At 28.4% G+C, this 5,000-nt stretch overlaps 1 non-coding gene across 1 annotated transcript; it reads right to left on the reverse strand.

The window, feature by feature from the left end:
* Positions 1–3,620: 3,620 nt before the first annotated feature.
* Positions 3,621–3,708, reverse strand: TRNAS-GCU (transfer RNA serine (anticodon GCU)). The gene has a single exon. It is a non-coding gene; the product is annotated as a tRNA-Ser (tRNA).
* Between the last annotated feature and the right edge of the window lie 1,292 nt (positions 3,709–5,000).

A 5,000-nucleotide genomic window follows, 5' to 3' on the forward strand; every position in this document is an offset into this window, starting at 1 on the left:
TAATTATTAATAATATTTATTATTATAATATTTATTATTTTTATTATTAATAATATTTATTATTATAATATTTATTATTTTTATTATTAATAATATTTATTATTATAATATTTATTATTTTTATTATTATAATATTTATTATTATAATATTTATTATTATAATATTTATTATTAATTATTTATTATTAATTATTATTATTTATTATTAATTATTATTAATATTTTCTATTTTTATATGTTATTTTTTCTTGTTATTTTCTCTGTTTTTTTATCTTATTTTATGTTATTTTTTTTTTTTTATCTTATTTTATGTTATTTTTTTAAATGCAATTACTTCATTTATTCAATTGATCTTTTTTCTCTATATTTTATATCAATAAAATTAGCTCAATAAAATCTGTTATAGAACACGGTATTCTATAGTAGCAAAGCAATAAGAAATACGAATAATAAATAAAAAAGTATGAATAAAACAAAAGAGGGGGGAGGAAATTATAAAGAAAAATTTATACAAAGCTAGATATGAGTCATCCACCCCCTCTTTTTTGTATTTCATTAATTGAATTTTGTTTGATTAAGACTAAGTTCCGTAAAAACCCCGGCCTTCTTTAAAATATCATGGACAGTTCCTGTGGGTTGAGCTCCTTTTTCAAGGAAATAGAGAATAGCGGGAACATTCAAATGGGTTTGATTATTTATCGGATCATAAAAACCAACTTTTCGAAGATCTCTTCCCTCTCTTCGGGATCGAACATCAATTGCAACGATTCGATAAACGGCTCATTGGGATAGATGTAGTTAAATAATACCCCCCCCCTAGAAACGTATAAGAAGTTTTCTCCTCGTACGGCTCGAGAAAAAAAAAAAAAAATGATTAAAAGTTATGTCTATTAAAAGTTATGTCTATGTATGGAATTATAATGTATGTAATTAGAATGTCAAAAAGATCCATAAACCCGGCAAATCAATTAGACATTTAAACCCGTCTTTTTTTTTTCAAAAAAAAAGAAGAAAAAAGCATTCGTACTCTCATAACTCAAGTCAAATAACTCTCAAAATGCTCAAAAAAAAATCCTTAGGCATTCTTTTATTGAGTGGTCTCTAACCCCTTTTTTTGTTTGTCTCGTTTAGAATCGATTTCGATTCTTCATTTTGATCTAGTTGTTGAGACAATTGAAAAGGGTATTTCCTTGTTCTAGGATCCTTTATCTTTGTCTTGAATCATTGGGTTTAGACATTACTTCGGCGATATTTAATCATTTCAAAAATGGCAGCAACATGCCCCTTTTTCTCTCTTTTTTTCTTTCTATCAAAGAATCATATGAACGATTAATTCCCGCATTATACACTTTTGATCGAAAGAGTTTTACCAATTCCAACAATTTTTCTTTTTGATTTGAAAATAGTTTGAATCGGAGCTTTTCGATTTCTATATCAAAAATAGACTTACGAAGTTGTTCCAACTTATTTATTTCCATTAATTAACCCTAGATCCTTGCCCCTGAAAAATGGATGTTTCTCTTCGAGCTCCATCCTGTACTATTTACATTACAACCCAACAAAAAGACGGATTATAATAGAACAGAACAAAGGATGTCGAGCCAAAAGCACCTTCATTTCTACATAATGGAAGGTGGTGGGTTTTGACATCCACAGCCGATCATGTCCTTCAAGTCGCACGTTGCTTTCTACCACATCGTTTCAAACGAAGTTTTACCATAACATTCCTCTAGTTTGGAACATTGATTCAATTATGGAATCATGAATAGTCATTGGTTCAGTCGATACATAGTAATCTATCTATACTTTTTCCTTCTATATGAAATCAATTTCCTTCTATATGAATCTATATGAAATAAATAGATAATTTAGGAAGAAAAAGCCTCAATAAGAATTCAAATTAACCCATATTGTATGAATACAATATATTTTTATTTTTTTATACTTTTATTAATATTAAGCTTTTCTATTCTAATTAATAAGAAATTAATAATATAATTAATAATAATAATATTACGAATATTATAAATAACACAAATAAACTAATCTTTTTGAATCTGCCTTGCATCTTCAAATAACTCGATAGATCAAATAACTCGATAGAATAGATTCGCCAATCTCACAGTTCTTCGAGTGCCAATCTTAAGAAATCATTAAAAATCAAAAGCAAGAATCACATTTTCTCCAATATTTGACTCTTAGAAAGAAGGTTGTTAAAAAAAAAAGAGCAATTTAGATTCGGATATCGTTATTCTGATATATAAAAAGAGTAGGCTCTGGGACGAAAGGATTCGAACCTTCGAATAGCGGGACCAAAACCCGTTGCCTTACCACTCGGCCACGCCCCATTTAGATTTCTATTTGAAACTACTAAACACTAATATGGGTATTCCCTGTTCGTCAATTCCAGTTCCAAATAACTATGGAATAGATTAGATTCTTGCTAGGATTTTGGCACGTATGGATAGAGAATTAAACCGAATTTATTGATCATTACATATAATTCAATTAAGATATTGTATGAAAGTATGATTTCTTCTATTCTCTTGTAAGAATTGAAGGCTTTTTGATTGGGTGAGTTCAAAGAAGTATTGTTTAGTCTGCCTTATTTTCCTTTCTTCATTTTTTTCCTTATATCAAAAAACATATTAATAACTCAATCAAAATTATCTCCAAGAACAAAATTTTGTTATGCTTAATCTTAATATCTTTAATTTGATCTGTATCTGTTTGAATTCTGCCCTTTTTTCGAGTAGTTTTTTATTCGCCAAATTGCCCGAGGCCTATGCTTTTTTGAATCCAATCGTAGATTTTATGCCAGTAATACCTGTTCTCTTTTTTCTCTTAGCCTTTGTTTGGCAAGCTGCTGTAAGTTTTCGATGAGATCCTTAATACTGTCCTAGAAAAATTCATGATTTATTCAAGAAAAAAAAATTGTAACAATTGAAAAGATTAGATAAGTCTTACACTATGAACACTATGAACGAACCGAACCCTCAATTCAAAGATTGAAATTCTTGGATAGCCATGATAAAGCTGGATCATCCCATTTCCTCATTCTGACCCTTTTTCGCCGAAGAACCCTATTTGGATTAAAGTCCGCCACAATATATAATTGTTGGTATAAAAGAATTTTTTTTTGTAATGAAAAACTCAACTCTTATTATAAATGAATTTCTGAAAATTCTTTTCGATTTCTAGAAATTCTAGAAATCACTTTATTTCTTGGTGTCAAAATAGGCTATGTAGTATAAAAACGAGGAATCTATTTTCGTATAAAAATAGAAAAATAAAAATTGCGTATAATTGCGTATATATATAAATAGAAAAATAAAAATTGCGTATAATTGCGTATATAAATAGAAAAATAAAAACGAAGAATCCATTCTCTTCTTTTTACAAAAAAATTCTATGGGAGGTTGTACAATGCGTAATCTTAAATTCGTTGTTTACACCGCAACGATATTCTTTGTTTCTCTCTTCATCTTCGGACTCCTATCTAATGATCCGGGACGTAATCCTGGTAATCCTGGACGGGAAGAATAAAAAAGGGAGAGTTCCTTGCTTCATTTTTATAAATGGTATTAGGATTTGATCTATTCCACTGTCAAAAACCGAAATGGAAAGAGAGGGATTCGAACCCTCGGTACGAATAACTCGCACAACGGATTAGCAATCCGACGCTTTAGTCCACTCAGCCATCTCTCCTAATTTAGAAAAGATAATTACTATGTTACAGTTACAGCACGCAAAAAGAAATGCTTGAAAAAAGCCCTCTTTCCTTTGTTATATAGACCTTTGTTATTTTGTTATATAGATTTTTATTTATTTATATTTTTATTTATTTATATTAATATATTAATTATATTAATTTTTATTTATTTATATTAATATTAGAGTATTATTAATCTTATTAGGGTATTATTAATCTATATATCTATAGATTCTTAATTTTATTATATAGAATATAAATATATACAACTTTTATCAGTAATTCCATTTCATTTTGATTTCGCTCAAAAGGGACTTTTTTATTTCCAATTTCCACGGACCGGCCGGGTACTGACCCGGCCGGGCTCATTTTTTTATTTTCAACTCAAATAAATAATTTTTTCTATGATTCTGCGATCTGACTTGTTGTAACAAAAAAATCTTGTTATTGGATTGAATCAACAATCAGAAGCAGAAGAAGTACTATTTCCGTTCCTATGATATAGAATCCAAATATCATTTCGATTCTTTCTTTTCTTCCTCTTTCTTTTTATTTACATTTATTTTACTAGAATAACTAGAATAAATAATAAAAAAAACTATGGATTTTTGCACAATCCATTTTTATGTTATGACTAAGTTCTTTTGTCGAACCCTATCTATCAAAACTCCTATAACAAAGGAAAGAAGTTTTTATTTAGTTATTTTTATTTAGTTATTTAAATGAAATAACTACTCTTTTCCTAATTTTATCAAGTCTTCTGACAAAAGGCGGCAAGGCTCTAATTTTCAGGATTTTTTATCCCCCTATCTTGTGATCCTATCTTGATTACGCCCAATTCCCCTGTTCGACAAAGGGTCTCTTTATATACAATAATCGCATTGTAGCGGGTATAGTTTAGTGGTAAAAGTGTGATTCGTTCTATTAATCCCCTTAATAGTTAAGGGGTCCTTCGGTTTGATTCATATTCCGAGCAAAAACTTTATTTCTTAAAAGGATTTAATCCTTTACCTCTCAACGAAAGATTTGAGGAAGAATATACATTCTCGTGATTTGTATCCAAGGGCCAATTAAATTATATAATTATATGATTATATTCTAAATTGAAAAATTGGATTATGAAATTACGAAACATAATTTTTTTTTTTTTTTTGAATTGGATCAATACTTCCAGTTGAATAAGTATGAGGAAAAAATCCATGGATAAAGATAGAAAAGTGTATTTCTAATCGTAACTAAATCTTCAATTTTTTTTGATAGGATAGATTGAAGCAAAATAGCTATTAAA

Source organism: Durio zibethinus, unplaced genomic scaffold (assembly GCF_047325235.1).
Source record: "Durio zibethinus cultivar Kanyao isolate XHJ-2024 unplaced genomic scaffold, ASM4732523v1 HiC_scaffold_128, whole genome shotgun sequence".
NCBI classification, from domain to species: domain Eukaryota; kingdom Viridiplantae; phylum Streptophyta; class Magnoliopsida; order Malvales; family Malvaceae; genus Durio; species Durio zibethinus.